Here is an 18,116-nt window from a genome sequence, read left to right on the forward strand (position 1 = left end):
TTAAAACATCTTTTGCTCAACTATAGAATTAATGATATGTTTATTTGAAAAAGATTTGGAAAATTTAATCAAAGATATATGGAGACATTAACACAAATTTACAATTGTTATTCAAACACATAACAAAAAACTAATGAAAAAAATAAAAAATGCATAAGGATATTATGAACAAAACTATTAAAGATGTTTGTAACATACTAAGTTACAGGTAAAAAACAGTTATTATACACTAAGGCCATAATAACTAATATTTATTTAACTAAAATTTAACCAAAAATATTTATAACTAAAATTAACATATGATTTTATTTGAATGTTTTCAGTATATATAAATGCAAGAGTTTACTTTTTATAAAAAAAAAGTCAATTAATTTTTGAAATGTAATCTGTTTTGTGAAAAAAAAAGTTAGTACACATTAAGAAACCGGTAGGTTAGTTTATAATGTAAAAAGTATATTATGAGTGCTAGTATTACATTAAAAGAAAGTTTACATATACAGGGTTGCCACTCGGTCAGGAAAAGTCAGGAAATCAGGAAAAGTCAGGAAAAATTCTAAAAAATGTCAAAAGTCAGTAAAAGTCAGGAAAAAATGGGGGGTTTTGAAAAAATGTCAGGAAAAGTCAGGAAATTTGATAAAATTAAAAAAAAAGAGTCAGATTTTGTCAATTTAAATTTTAGAATTCCTTGTTTTCCAAAGCCTTCAAAATGTAAAAATTAATAAAAGGTCCTTAAAAGTCAGAAAAAGTTCCAAAATTTTCCTAGAGATTTACAAAAATACTTAATTTTATTTCCAATGCCTTTATCTGGTATAAATTAGTAAAATATCCTTTATAAAACTGCAAAAATTTTCTATTAACATATTAAACAAGTAGCTTACTTGAACAAGCAGATTTTCTAAGCTTTTTAGTATTGATGATCTGTAGCAAGGACACTTTAATATTGAAACTGTGATATATACACAAAAGTTTATCTAGCATAATTTTAGAATCAAAGTGTTTTTTGTTTAAGTTAATAATTGAGTTCATTATAACTAATCAGTTAGATTAGTATTTTATGTAACTTTACCTCTTTATAATTTTTAAATTTAGTGAAATAATAAATTTGTAAAATAAGTTATAAGAGAGGTATATGTCAAGATTAAGTTTACTTATTGTTTGTATTTTTGTAGAGAAACTGAAGTTTTTAAAGTATATAAGAGTATATTTATTTGTTACAAATTTTATACTAAATGATAAGATGAAATGTTTTATACAACAGATATATAGTTTAGTTTTAAGGTTTCAACTGTAAAGTTTTATTGTTGCTTTAAGATTTTAGTTGTGAAAGTCAATTATTAATTCAAGGTTTTAATTGTAAAAGTTCCTTATATGTCATTTGTTTATCTAGATACATTTATGCTAGGAAATGCTAAAAAATTGTGTCTTTTTTCAGACAAGCTGTGTTTATAAGGTAATAATACAAGTATTTTGCTGATAGAGCTGTTTATTACAAACATCAAATGGATGGTTTAAGTGATGTACTGGAAGTTTGATGATAGAATTTAGCAATAAAAACTGTCGTTTTTAACCTGTATTAAAATAAGATTGAAAGCTTTATTTCAAGTGTTAGATTATGTATTTTAGAAGAGGTTTAATTAAAGAGTTAGATTTAGAAAAGTCAGGAAAATTTTAGTAAAAAGTCAGGAAAAAGTCAGGAAATTTTTCTCAGCTTGATCAGTGGCAACCATGCATATAAGTTTACAAAAATCATAAGTTTTGTTTTTAATAGTTTGAATATCTGATCCCAGTTAAAAGTCACTCAATAGCTAAAAATGTGTTTAATAATACTATAGAAAAAATATTTTAGTAAGTTTTTGAACAACTAAATGAGATATGAAAAACAGTTTAATAAACTGAAGTTGTTGGATAAAACCAGTAAAAAAAAAACAGAAGAATAACTAATTTTTAAGTACTAAGTAAAAAACGAGTATTCATTAAACAAAATATTTATAGAACATCAAATTTTAATCATAAGTTATTCTTAAAAAACAAAGTAGAAATAACTAATTATTAAAGCAACTAGTAAAAAGCTTAAATATGCTTTAAAAAGAGCTTCAGAAATAATTTACTTATAAAATGTTAAAAAAACACAGCCTAGGTATTGCATATTTGATAAAAATACAAAAAAAATTTGACTACTGACTTGAAAGGAATAAACATTTAAATTTGTACTCTGAATTACTAAACTTTATTACTGGTAAAAATACATTTTAACTCAAAAAATGATTTCCAAAATTTCAGATATTTCTTACCTCTTTGTTTTTCGGGTATTGAATCATCTATAGATGGTAAATCCTCTAATGATTGTGAATTTCAACTGTTGTTATCTACAAAGAAACAGGTGTTTATGTGATGTATATAATAAGCAACTTAAAAACTTATTATTTTATCACAAACAAAAATATAAATAGTTGTAAGTATTCATTACAAAAAGATACATGGTTAACAACATTTTAGTAAATAAGATAACATGAGTTCGTAAAAAACTTAAATAAAAAGTTATATGACTTGAACATAAAACTAAAATTATTTAATTATAGGTTTTAATGTAATACCTAAATTATATCCAAAGGACATAACAATTACACAATTTAAATTAAAAATTATTGTTACTAGCATAAGACTCAAAAGTTATTAAAACTAGCATAAGTAGGGTGGCCACATATTTTAGAAAAACTAAACTTTCTCCAGGATATTCAAAGTACCTTATTTTTTTAAAGTTTTTAGCTGTAAGTTAATTTTAAGTTAAAAACTGTGTTTTTTGACAGATTTAATTACTTAAATGATACTGTACAGAGTTTTCAGAACTTTTTCAAGGGTTTTTCAAGAACAACTTTTTTGGTCTATTTTTGGCATAAAATTATATTTATGGTAAAAGACTGTCCTAAAAAGTGAAAAAAAATATTGAAAAGGTGTTTTTAAAGCTTCTTTAAATGTGTTTCCTTAAAAAAAATATATTTATTTATAGATGTTTTGTATCTACACAAAATTTCATGTGAAAATTCCAGGTTTTTTTGCCTAAATAGTCTAACTCCAGGTTTTTCCAGGACTCCAGGTTTTGTGGCCACCCTGTGTAAATATCTACTTAAGAAGAGATCATACTTTTTAAGGGCATAGGTGGGAGCCTGACATTTTTTTTCTTTAAAATAACATATGATCTTATATGAAAGCTTGAAGTACAATCTACAAGCCAGTTTTTATAGAATTAAAAAATTTCTTTTAACTTTTGAGGTATTGTAATTTTTATAAAAATTTTCCGATGCAAATGTATGGACCTCAAATTTTTTAAGGTCAATTTTCTTGGAAATTTAAAAAATCACTAAAAATCTATCTTCTCCTTCATTTTCTGAGCTAGAGACCTCAAACTTTCAGGAAACGTTCCTTTTATAGTTTATAAGACTTTGAATGGTTGAGTTTTAAAAATATTGAAAAATAAAAATTTTAGATAAAAAAACAAAAAAAAATAGGTGGTTTTTTTTTTGATAAAAGTTTTATTTTTCAAAGTTAGAAAATCCTGCTTTCAATCTTTTCAAAGTTTGAAAATCAAATACACTTTCTGTGAAAATTTGAAGAAGATTAGTTGAAAAATGAAGGAGGAGATAGATTTTTAGTTAAATGGTCTTGTTTTGCCGTTTGTTTTAGTTTGGGCCTTCCATAAGGAACCTATTGAGGTCACCAACTTTGATTGCTCATATCTCGAATTTTTTTTTTGGATTTTTTCAAGTTTAAAATGTCTGATAGCTCAGATAATACTCTATAAAATAAGACCAATTTGTAAAAATCAAGGTGGAACCCCCCCCTCCCCCCATGCCCTTAATGTACAAATATATTTTGAAGAAAACTTAAGGAATATATAATAAACTTTACATTAAATAACTCAACAAATATCTAATAAACTTTAGGTAAAAACAAGTTAAAAAGTAAAATATTACTTTATAGTAAACTTGATAATGGATCAAGAGAAATTTATTTATTTTTTTATTTAATTAAAAAAAATAACAAACATCCTATCAAATAATACTGTACATACTTGAAAACTTTACGTTACTCAAGTTAGACTCACATTTGAATACAAGTTCTATATTCAACTTGCCCCTCCATTACTCACTCTACTCTTTGAATATCCTTTTAATATTTCGTAAGTACAATTTAGAACATCTCCTCTTGGAGTCACTATAATATCAAGAAAAAATGACAATTATTAATGTCATAGTTGACTGTATAAACAAAATACTTGTAAAAACACCAAATTATTGGAAATACCTCTCCATTACTTACTTTTGAATATCCTTTTAATATTTCGTAAATACAATTTAGAACATCTCCTCTTGGCAAAAAAAAAAAAATTATTGATGTCATGATTGACTGTATAAACAAAATACTTGTAAAAACACCCAATTATCGGAAATGCCCCTCCTCTACTCATTTTACTATTTAAATATCATTTTAATATTTTGTACCAAATACTCATAATTTTATTTTGTTATAATTATTGTACATTTGTTGCTATTTTTACTAGTCTTTTATTAATATCATTTTGATTGTACAATTATATAAAACTGAATATTAAAAATGAAATCATTTAGTAATACTAATTTATTGTTCATAAGTACTAGATTTTTAGTAATTAAAAAAAAAAAAATTTAATAATGTAACATACTTTAACTTATTAAAGAGTGTCATTAATTAAAATGCCACCTTCGCATATAAAAAACCGTAAGTCATATTAAAAGGCAAATATATTATAAACAAAAAATTTCATCTTGTAATTATTAACTATTAAACAAGTTGTATGTTGTTAAAAAAATCTTCTTTAAAACGCTCTTTGTCAGAACTTTGGACGTATCCACAAAGTGCGCAATACCATTTCTTCTTATCAAAAGACTCAAATATTTCGTTTGAATTATTGTATGGAAGACAACAGAATTTGAAACCATTTTTTGCACTTTAAGCATCCTAACTGAAAATATAGATAAGTTTCTAACACAAAAAACTAAAAACTGATATTTATTTACTATAAGATAGTACAGACAGACAATTAAACAAAAATAAATATAAGCTTACTAACCCAATTTACCTTTTCATTTTTGTTTTGTTTGTTCATAGCAGGGTCAGCACTATGGCATTGATAACAGATGTCTTGATTTATAACTGAAAGTAGGTATAAGTAGATTAATTGATTATAAAAAAAAGCAACTTTGTTTTATCCTTTTTATTTTTGCTTAGTATTGATTCATATTTTATTTAATTTACTTCCGTCCAATTTACTTTAGGATTGTTGAAATTTCCAAACGTTTACAATTAAGGTGTTTGCTGTTAGTCTCTACATGTATTTCTTTAAGTTGATGATGGAAGCGAGAAATAAACTGTTTGGCAGCCTAAAACGTAACAACATCAATTAAATAATAGATAACTGTCAAAACACTGTAGGGAGAATAACTGCTACTTGAAAAAAAACTTGTTTTTACCTCATAGACTTGTATCCCACAGCTAACACCATCATTTTATCTACCATGACTAAAACCAATAGCTTGAAAATGTTTTCCTTGTTCTAACAAACTGTTGTTGTTTTTTAATTGATGTATATTAAAAATAAATATATATATAAGAAAATGATGAAAATTTAATGCTATTATTCTGTTATAATTAGAAGTTGTGAATTAGTTATTAAATACCACTAAAGATATTAATGAACTTAAGAAAAACTTTGGCTTTAACTTTAACCTTTTTTTTTGTCTATTTAAAATAAATGCCAATAATTAAAAAATCACAACTTAAAAATCTTAAATATATTTTGTACATCATGGATTTTCTTTATATTTTTCTATAGATTTTTACTGATAACAGAACAAACTTACTTTAGATTTTTTAGTAAATATTTCCTCTACTTACCTCTTGCTGTCTTACTTGTTTAGAGTCAAAAACGTAGACTTTTTTATTTTCTGACACAAACTTTACAAAAATTTTATTTAAGTTACTTCTAATTTTATCAGTTACATGATACAGCTTACTTGCTTGATCTTCAAAAAACTTTGTTTGTTTTTGTAGGTAGAGAAAAGAGTAAGACTAATGTTTTTCTACCATTGAAATATTTTAAAATATCTCTTTTTTTACTATTTCAATTAAAACTATCCACAAAGTGTTTTATATAATATAAATTGTGAGACTAGGTGTCTAAAAGATCTTTATCCACACCAATCAATTGACTGCAGTTGTGTTGTGAGTGTTTATATTTTTCTTTCTTTCTCAAGTTATTTTGAATTTTTTGAAAACTTATGATAGACTTCTTATCAGAGGAAAGTTAGAGTTCAGTTCCAATTAAGATTCTTATTTTTGACTAAGCGGCTTGACTTTGTCTAGTCTTATCTCAAAAAATTATTCAATTTTTTTTAAACGATAAAAAGCATCTTGAAGCCTAGAAACAACTCTATAAAATATTCAACTTGTAAAAAACTTGGCTTAATCCCCTTATTAACCATAACCTTAAAATATGGCCTTAAGAACTTTTGCACTTTGAGAAATTTTTAGTAGTTGTTACAAAATATTTTATAAAATACAAACAGGAAAAGTGAAATAAAAAATACTTTAAACTGCTTGTGTGCATGGCTTAATTTTACTTTGGTTTATTTTGTATTATCCGCTGGTATTTAAAAAAAATATTAAAAAAAATTACTATAACTATTTCAAACTACCAAGTTCCTAAATCAATCCAAGCCAAGGCCACCAAAATAATCCAACAGTGCAGTTTAATAATAACATATAAATGTATTGAATGTGGTTGATCAAAATTTTTTACTTCAATGACCTTGCTAAATTTCTTGCACAAGTTTTATTTAGTAAATAGTACAATTACCAGAAACTTAACATTTGCAAAAGTAGTAGAATGCATTAGTTATTAATTTTGAAAACATACGCTGTTCAACTACAGCAGTAAATGAAAGTTAACACAGGGTATCCCAAACTTTTTTTTTTAATAAGGCCAAGTTTGAAAAAATAAAAAAAAGCTTTGCCTCCTTCAATAAAATATCTCAAAAAACTTATTAATTAATAAAAATGTTACTTGCAATATTTAGAAAATTCTGTTGAAACAAAGTTTTATAAAACTAATAGATAAAAATTTTAGAACAAAAAATCTGAAAAAAATTTTCAAAAGAATTTTATAAATTTATCAAGGAACACTTCCTGAAATTTGGAAGTAGTTATCTCAACAAAATTTTTGGTCCATACGTTTGTATCAGAAACTTTTTATAAAAATTACAATATCTTAAAAGTTAAATAATGTTTTTTATCTGTATAAAAACTGCCTTGTAGTTTGTACTTTAAACTTTTATATAAGATCCAATGTTATTTTTAGTAAAAAAAGATGTTGGACCCCCCCTCCCCCCTATGCCCTTAAAAGCTTTAGACATAAACTAGAAGTCAGTTTTTATAGAATTAAAAGTTTTATTTAGCTTAGGAGATATTGTAACTTTTGTAAAAAGTTTTTGATACAATGTATGGACTATAAATTTTTTAGAGTTAGTTTTCCCAGAAGTTTTAAACATCACTAAAATATATCTTCTCCTTCATTTATTGAGCATGAGACTTTAAACTTTGAGGAAACATTCCTTTTATAGTTTAGATGACTTTGAATGTTGCAGTTTTAAAATTATCAAGCAATTAAAATTTTAGATACAAATAAAAACATAAAGGGCAGTATTTTTCAATAAAGATATTTTCTTTTAAAAATACTGGTTCAAAATGAAGGAGAAGGTAGATTTTTAATGAAACAGTTATTTGAGTTTTTGGTTTGGAATTTATATTACAAACCTATTGAGATAAACTTTGATCGCTTTGATCTCAAAAATTACTTTAAATTTTTTAAACAGTTAAAATTTCTGATAGCTTAGATAAAACTCTACAAACTAAGATCAACATGTGAAAAACAAGGCGGACCCACCAAACTTAACATTAATCGCTTAACTAGCCTTAAATTCACACTAGTTGCAAAAAAAAAAAAATCTTACTTTTTTGCAACCAATGAAGTGATGGAAATTTATGCTCTCTTTTTTTTGTAGTGAACTTCATCTTCTGATATTTGACTGCCTCCCTTGTATACTATCTGATGATATCTGTGAAAATAATAGGTATTTAAATGATATCTGTGAATAAGTATACACTTCAATAATAACTGACAATAAATGTTAAAATAAAAAGTATTTTTACAATATCTGACTACATTTAAAAAAATCTTACAATAACTGTACAAATTAAAATTTATATTTCTACAATAAATGTAAAAAATATTTGTATAATACCTAACAAAATCTGTGTAAAATACTAAAATATGTATAAAATTTGAAAATAATGGAGAAAAGAACTGTACAAAATTAATTAAAAATTTTTATTTTATAACATCTGGAATATTGATGAAAATGACTTCTATAAATTAATCTATACGATTTAAACTAAATATTTTTATTTTGGAAATAGCTTTTAATCTTGGTCTTAAATCTTTAAAAGCCCTTTTCTCAACTTAAAACAATTGTAATTACACTCAAGTTTATAATTTATTTTAATGTGGTAGTATTTATTTTGATATATGTAGTTTTCTACAGAAGTATTTCAACCTTATTATAACAACTGTTTATAAGTAAAATAAAGGTTTTCTCTTTGGGTGTAAAAAATATGATATTTTAAGTTAATATCATATAGATAAATTTTGCCTTTGAAGATTTATTAAAAGTTAATATAAGCTCTTACAAGTCTTTAAAAGTTTTTATCCCTTTTTTACAACTGGTATGTATATATTTAGGAAAAAAATCAGAATTCTCAATTTAAATAAATTGTAAACATTTCTAAAAAGTCTTCTGTCCTTAATTTAATATAATTTTTTGATGCTTAGTTTGCAAATTTATTTGCATCCAAAGCAGATTTAAGCTTTTTACCAATGGTTTTTATATGCAGTTTATATGCATGATTTTCGAATCAAGTTGATACTTTAAAAGTTAGAGTTCCACAATTTAATTGAGTAGCTAAAAACAGTTTTAAAATTTAAAAAATTCTTATTTAGAAATTTTATGCAATGAGATAGTAACAAAATTCTTATACAGTATTATATAAAGTTCATTAAAACTTTTTAGTTATATCAGTTTTGCTACAAAATAAAATGTATTTAATTTAACATTTTCTTTAAATACAAAGTAAAAATTTACAAATTTATTTAGTAATATGTTTTATTAGTTTCTATTGACAAGCTTATCCTTTAAAGTAAATTGTTAACAAATTTTTATATAAGTTCTATTTATTGAAGCTTGATTTTAACTAGTTTTTGTTATGTGTCTAAATATACTTTGTAAACTTAAGCTATTACTCAATTTATTCACAAATGTTTATTTTTAAAATTTAATTGTAACTGAGGATCTCATAAAATTTATTGATTAACTGAGTAAGATGTTATTTTGTGAATAAATTGTATATTGATAGATTTGTTTATATATAAGTTAAAATTCAAGAATTTCATAAATATTATTAATTTAACAGCAGTAAATTTATATTTTATCTTTTTAATGAATAAAGGTTTATGAATATGTAGTATTATGTCTACAATCGCAAACCAAAAAAATAAACTAAAACATTTACTTTAGTATATTTTAGCTTCAAAAAAAACTGTTTTTTTGTTTATTTTTTATATAAAATTTTAGTTTTTAATTTTTTACAAATTCCTCCTAACAGAATTTTCTAAATATATCAAGGAACATGTCTTGAAAATTTGAGGTAGTTATCTCAAAAAGCTTAGGAGAAGATAGATTTTTAGTGAAATAGTCTATTTTTTGCCGTTTTAGTTTGCGCCTCCCAAAAGGAACCTATTGTTGCCCCCGACTTTGACCAGCTATATATAAAAAATATTTTGAATGTTTAAATCTGTAAAAAGCATTTTGTAGCTTAGTAAAAACTATATAAAATAAGATCAAAAACCAAAAAAGGGTGTTAACCCCCCTATGCCCTTAAGGTCATTATGTAGTTATACTTTAAAATAGTTTGAAAAAAGTACAAGAAATTAATGTTTAGCTACAAAGTGTTTTAGAGTAGAATGTAAAATAGGGTTTCCCAAAGTGGGCCAAGACAGATATTCAGGGGGCCATGAGCAGCAAAGGGTGGGGGGCTATGAGGTCATAATTGAAACTTAAACTAGATATTCTGGAATTGATGATAAAGAGCAAAAAAAAGTCTTGGGTTTTTTATGGTAGTTTTTAAGTTATCTTGTTGAAGGGACCCATGGCTTTTTTAATTTCTTTAAATGAGGTCATTTGAAAAAAAGTTTGGAAAACCCTGATGTAAAATATTATTTAATTATAAATTAATTTATAAGTTGAACAAGTTATTATATAAAAATACACCAACCAAAGTCAACAAACAAATAGCTGGTGTTGTATAAAATTTATTAAAGATATACAATTATATATACAATTAATTAAAAAAATTCGAACTATTTTTTGAGATATGACCAGTCAAAGTTGGTCCGCATAATAGGTGCCCTATGGGAAGGGAAAACTAAAACAGCAAAAAAAGACTATTTCATTTAAAATCTATCTCCTCCTACATTTTTCAAGCAATCTTCTTTAAACTTTCACAGTCTAATCTTTATACAATAACAAAAAAAATAATTACTTTGGAACTAAAAAAATTTTTTGTATAAATTTATTATTAAAAAAAAATAACACTTTTTTTTAAATTTTGTGAAAAATGTTTTGTTTTTAAATTACTAAAATTCCAAAGTAACGATTTTTCCTTTTATTATAAGGAACGTTTCCTTGAAGTTTGAAGAAGATTGTTTGAAAAATGAAGGAGGAGATAGATTTTTAATAAACTTTAAAATTTCTGAGAAAATTGACTCCAAAAATTGCGGTCTATATGTTTATATCAGAAAACTTTTACAAAAAATAAAATATCTCAAAAGTTAAATGATATTTTTGAATTCTCTAACAACTGCTCGTAGTTTATTCTTGAAGCTTTCAAATAAAAGTCAAAGTTAATTAAAAAAAAAATGTTGGACCCCCTTATGGGCTTGAAAAAATAAAATGTACTATAAGTGTATTTTCAAAGTGACAAAATATTTTGTCACTGTTAACATAAAAGAAATAAGTTTTAAAAAGTAGTTTATTATTTTTAGTCGAACTATTTACTTAATTCTTATAATTTCAAATAGATTTATGAATAAAATAAAATTTCTTTGTAAGTTTCTAATAAATTAGGCATTAAAATTTAAGATAAATTTAAACCTTAAAAATTTTAAGTATATTTTGTTATTATTCATTTTTTTTACTCATATCTAATTTTTCTATCAAGTGTGAACTTTTATATTATACTAATATATCTTGTATTACGATTTAAGGTTTATTAAGAAGCAGTTTTAATAAATACTGTTAAAACCGTTTTCTTAAGTTGTTAAATTTTAATTATGTGTAATTTCTATGTATTATAGTTTTAAACCTTAAAAAATAAATTACAATGGTCATGTACTTGTATTTGTACATGTAAAATATAATTAAGTATTTAATTTTCAAATCTAGATTTAATACTTAAAGTACAATAAATAAATATTAAACTTTATTGCAACAATGAATTATAATTAAAACTTTAAAAGAAGTTGTAAAAGAAAGTATTTATATACTATTAAATTAGTTTTGATCCTAGTCTTGAAGTTATTATAAAATGGTCTGATAAGAATGACCATTACGAAAAAATATTGTGCATATAGAATTAAAGTTTAAATTAATCAAAAGTTTAAAGTTAATCAAAGTTTTTGTTTCGTTTTAATTTCGCCGCAAAGTTTGTAAAATAGTAACTGTTTCGTTTTAAAAATAGTAAATTTGTAATGTTTAATATATAAGTTGTTATTTTTTAGGTGTGCAACCAGACCAAGAACGTTTGGTCTTTGGAAGATGGAAGGACTGACTACAAGATCCATATATAATCCCTTCTTTATTTGGTGTTGAAACCTCGTGATTAGCTGGTAAAGCCATCGCATTGGAAGTTGAAGCTTCTTACACTATTTAAATGTCAGATCTAATATCTAAGACAAAAAGGGTTTGTAAATATATTTAACTTAATGATAAAGTTTGCTTTTAATTAAATATTTTTTTTAATAGTTCTACTATCTACATTCTTGATGTAATTCAAATTTTGTGTTATATAATTTTTAGTATCTAATACTTTACAATCAATTTGTGGTGTTTGAGATTGGCAATAAAAGAAAGATTGTTTTGCATCTATGTATAAGAAAGATGACAAATAGTTATTTTTTTTTTATTTTACAAAATTTTCATTTTTAGAATGTTTATAACAATTTATAAGTTTGTGTTTGCATATACCAAATGTAGAAAACACCTTTTTAAATTGAAAAGTCTTAATTAAGTCAAATGTTTCTTTTAGAAATAGGCTTACTTTTAATTTTTCAATTTTTACTTGATGTAAAAAAATATGAAATTTGTAAAATGAAATGTTTTGAAATGTATAATTATGCGTTAACCACAAAGTTGATAAGTTCCATCCTATCTAGGGTAGGGAGTACTTGAATGATGTTTGCTGGACTTATGAGTCCATATGATTTGGATGTGTTTTTGCTTCATTGTAAGAATCTGAAATAAAAAATTTCAAAAATAAGTATGCCGCCAAAAAAACTAATTTCACCCCCAAAAATCGCATACCTTTTGATTTTTTGACTTAAACAGAAATAAAATCACTTATACATGTCCTAAACTTATAATTTATGTCTTAAATGAAAGCTTACACATATTAACATATATTTAAAGGCATATTAACTGTTTTTAATGTATTATGACGTCATAATCACCCTAAATGTGCAAAATTAGTCTGTAAAATGTAGTGGCAGGAAATACAGCACATTTTTTTGGTTATACTTTAAAATTCAAATAAGTTCATATGATTCGGGTGTGTGTTTGCTTAGTTAAAAAGAATCTAAAAGAAAAATTAAAATTTTGCCAAAAAAAAAGTTGCTGTCCAAAAGACTGATTTCAACCCCAAAAATCACATGTTTTTGATTTTTCGACTTAACAGTAATAAATTTACATATACATGTGCTAGACTTGTAAAGGTTTGCCACAAGGTCAGGAAAAAGTAGGGGTTTTTGAAAAAAGGTCAGGAAAAGTCCGGAAATTTAACAAAATTTAAGAAGAAGTTAGATATTGGCAGTTCAAATTTACAAAATTCATTATATTTCAAAGCCTTCAAATTTTAAATATCAATTAAAAATTCTTATGTCAGACTAAAATTGCAAAATTTTCCTAGAAGTTTACAAATTTACTGTATTTCCAATATCTGGTATAAATTAATAAAATATCTTATATAAAACTGTAAAATTTTTCTATTAATGTATTGAACAACTAACCTACTCGAAGAAGCAGTTTTTGTATGCTTTTTTGTATTGATTATATGTGCAGGGTTTCCAAAAAACCTTAAGCCTGGAGAGACCTCGAATTTTTAACAATTTTGACATGTGTTAAGTAGTAAAATTTTGATTTGATTTAAAAAATCTATCATATAGATAAACATTTTTTGTCATCATCAATTCTTTTATTAAAAAACGCATTTAAAAAAGTGCCATTGTTAAATTTAATAAAAAAATGTTTGACTCCCTAAACCCTTAAATAATGTGTTTTTATGGGTATATAATATTTAAAGAACAACTATAAGTGGGTTCCAGTACCAACAGTATATAGTTTTGCTAAAGTACTTTTCGTTGTTGCTATATTTAGCATATTTAAATGACTTGACCTAGTTTTTTTCACAGATTAAATTATTTTTGGTCTAACAAAATTAATTAAGAGTTGTAAACACTGGAATATAGGTAACAGATAAAGGGTGTAAATAAAAATATTAAGTTTAAAGGACCAAGCATTTTTTTATTTTTAGGTTTATAAAAATGACTTCTATAAATTAATCTATACTATTTAAAATAAATGTTTTTACTTTGGAAATAGCTTTTTATCTTGGTCTTAAATCTTTTTAAGCCCTTTTCTCAACTTAAAACAATTGTAATTACACTCAAGTTTATAATTTATTTAAATGTGGTAGTATTTATTTTGATATATGTAGTTTCTACAAAAGTATTTCAACCTTATTATAACAACTGTTTATAAGTAAAATAAAGGTTTTCTCTTTGGGTGTAAAAAATATGATATTTTAAGTTAATATCATATAGATAAATTTTGCCTTTGGAGCTTTATTAAAATTTAATCAAAACTCTTACTAGTCTTTATAAGTTTTTATCCCTTTTTTACAACTGGTATGTATATTTAGGAAAAAACATCAGTATTCTCAATTAAAATAAATTGTAAAAATTTCTAAAAAGTCTTCTGTCCTTAATTTTTTATAATTTTTTGATGCTTAGTTTGCAAATTTATTTGCATCCAAAGCAGATTTAAGCTTTTTACCAATGGTGTTTATATGCAGTTTATATGCATGTTTTTTATATGATTTTTGAATCAAGTTGATACTTTAAAAGTTAGAGTTCCACAATTTAATTGAGTAGCTAAAAACAGTTTTAAAATTTAAAAAATTCTTATTTAGAAATTTTATGCAATGAGATAGTAACAAAATTCTTATACAGTATTATATAAAGTTCATTAAAACTTTTTAGTTTTATCAGTTTTGCTACAAAATTAAGGCCGTAGGGGGGGTCCAAACATTTTTTTTTACAAAAATTAACTATGGCATTTTTCTGAAAGCTTTAAATACAAACTACAAGCCTGTTTTAATAGAATTCAAAAATATCATTTAACTTCAGAGATATTTTGTTTTCTGTAAAAAGTTTTCGATACAAACATATGGACCGCAAATTTTTCAGGGTCAGTTTCTCGGAAGTTAAAAAATTCACTAAAAATATAATATAGAATATAATATAATGTTATAAAATTCTCCTCCTTTATTTTTCAAGCAATCTTTTCAAATTTTAAGGAATTGTTGCTTATTTTAAATGGAAAAAATATTACTTTAGAATTTTAATAATGTAGAAAAATAAAAATTTTATCACAAAAATTAAAAAAATGTTTATTAAAAAAAAAAAAAATTACAATTTTTTTTTTAAATTGCAAAGTAATGTTTTTTTTTTGTTATTGTATAAAAATTAGACTGTAAAAGTTTGAAAAAGATTGCCTGAAAAATGTAGGAGAAGATAAATTTTAAATAAAATAGTCTTTTTTTTCGCTGTTTTAGTTTTCCCTTTCTATAGGGAACCTATTATGCGGCCCGACTTTGACTAGTCATATCTCAAAAAATAATTTGAATTTTTAAAAACATTAAAATGCATCTACAAGCTTAAAAAAACTCTTTAAAATAAGATCAACTTGTAAAAAACATGGTTAACCCCCCTATGGCGTTAAATATATTTAATATAACATTTTCTTTAAATACAAAGTAAAAATTTACAAATTTATTTAGTAAATATGTTTCATTAGTTTCTATTAACAAGCTTATCCTTTAGAGTAACTTGTTAACAAATTTTTATATAAGTTCTATATATTGAAGCTTGATTTTAACCAGTTTTTGTTATGTGTCTTAAATATACTTTGTAAACTTAAGCTAAGATTCAATTTATTCACAAATGTTTATTTTTAGAATTTAATTGTAACTGAGGATCTCATAAAATTTATTGATTAACTGAGTAAGATGTTGTTTCGTGAATAAATTTGTATATTTATAGATTTGTTAATATATTAGATAATATTCAACAATTTATAATATATTTTTATTCTAACAGCAGTAATTTTATATAATTTTCTTTTTTCTGAATAAAGGTTTATGGATATGTAGTATTATGTCTACAATTGCAAACCAAAAAAAGAAAATTAAACTTTTATTTTAGTATATTTATTTTAGCTTAAGGTCTTATGTAGTTATACTTCAAAATAGTTTAAAAAAACTACAAGAAATTTATGTTTAGCTACAATTGTTTTAGAGAGTAGAATGTAAAATAAGGTTTCCCAAAGTGGGCCATGACAGATATTCAGGGGGCCATGAGCAGCAAAGGGTGGGGGGCTATGAGGTCATAATTGAAACTTAAACTAGATATTCTGAAGTTGTTGACAAAGAGCAAAAAAAAAAAAAAAGTGTTGTATTTTTTATGGTAGTTTTTAAGTTATCTTGTTGAAGGGGGCCATGGCTTTTTTAATTTCTAAAAATGAGGTCATTTGAAAAAAAGTTTTGGAAACTCTGATGTAAAATATTCTTTATTTATAAACTAGTTTATAAGTTGAACAAGTTATTATATTAAAATACACTAACTAAAAAACAAACAAATAGCTAGTGTTCATGTATAAAAAAATTAAAGATGATTACATACAATTATTCAAAAAAATTAAAATGTACTTCAAGTGTACTTTTAAAGTGACAAAATAATTTGTGAACTGTTTACATAAAAGAATCAACTTAAAAAAAATAGTTTATTATTTTTAGTCAAACTATTTTCTTACTTTCTTTTTTTAAATTAAATAGATTTCTGAATAAAATAAAATTTTCTTGTAAGTTACTTATAAAGAAGGTGTTAAAATTTAAGATAAAATTAAAAATCTAAAGTAGTATATTTTATTTCTTTCATCTTTTAATTTTTCGTTTATATCTAATTTTTCTATTAAGTGTAAACTTTTATCTTATATAAATATATCTTGTAGTACGATTTAAGGTTTATTGAGAAATATATTTATTAAACAATGTGGAAACCGTTTTCTTAAGTTGTTAAAAATTTTATTTCTATGAATTTTAATTTTAAAACCCCAAGAAGGAGTTACAATTGTAATAGTGCTTAGTAGAATGTAATAATGTATTTAGTTTTTAAAACCAAGTTTAATACTTAAAGTACACTACATAAATATTTAATTTTATTGCAACAATAAATTATAAATGAAACTTAAAATAAGTTGTTTATATACTATTACATTAGTTTTGAACCCAGTCTTGAAGTTTATATAAAATGGTCTGAGAAGAATGACTATTTAGAAAAATAATGTACATCAGGGGCGTAGCGTGGGGTGGGACATTGGCGCGTGCAACCCAAAAAAAGAAAAGAACTAAAAAAAAAAAGAATGTATTATCTTTATCCTTTGTTATTTTTGCTTTCCTTTTTTCAAATATGTTTATCTAGTATTCGTAAAGTTAAATGAAATTTTCAATACCAATTAGTGACAAGTTAAAAAAATTATCCAATATACTGATTCGGTGAGCAAGCGAAAGTGCTCACCGATGTTGATGAAAAACTCTATAAGGATAATTTTTTTAACTTCATAAGAGTTTAGACTCAAAAAGAACGCAACTAATTACAGCACCGCTGTAGTATAACCTTATGACAGATTTTCTACAAAAAGTTGACAAAAATACGTCACGCTTAAAGGAAAATTATACAATTTTACAAAATTTTTTTATGCTTCAATAAATGTTAAGACTACTGCTGGTTTTCTGATCTTTGTTTTTGTAAACATACAAGAAAAAGCGTGTTGGCCTATGATAAATAAACTTTGTCTGTGATTTTATTTTAAACAATTACAATCAGATGAATTGAATTTAAATGTATACTTTTAACTATTTTACAAAATTGTAATAACAGTTATAAAGTTGATCTATTTTAACTTCTGTATTTCTTTATTTAAATTATGTGCAATGAGGTGTTGTTATCACTGTTGTATTGTATATCAAAGAGATTTATATATTTTTTCGTAAATAAAACAAATACTTTCCTTTTATTTAATATATTCATTTCTAAAGATATTAAGTTTACTGTAAGTAGTAAAAACAATTTTTATTTAGTAAGTTTACATTTGTGCAAGTATAAGTAGTTCTAATGAAATTTATACTTTTTTTAAATTATTAAATTTTGTAACATATAAGTATTTTTTTAAACAGTTATTTCGAACTTATTTTACTTAATGAATTTATTTCAATTATAATACTTATAAAAAGGTCTTTTTATAGATAATTACAAAAGTTTCAATTTAGGGGTTTTTTTGAGAAAAAAATTTGCGCACCCCCTGACCAAAATACCACGCTACGCCACTGGTGTGCATATAAATTTAAGCTTAAATCAT

This window comes from Thalia democratica, chromosome 2, assembly GCF_965202585.1.
Source record: "Thalia democratica chromosome 2, ktThaDemo2.hap1.1, whole genome shotgun sequence".
Taxonomy (NCBI): Eukaryota; Metazoa; Chordata; class Thaliacea; order Salpida; family Salpidae; genus Thalia; species Thalia democratica.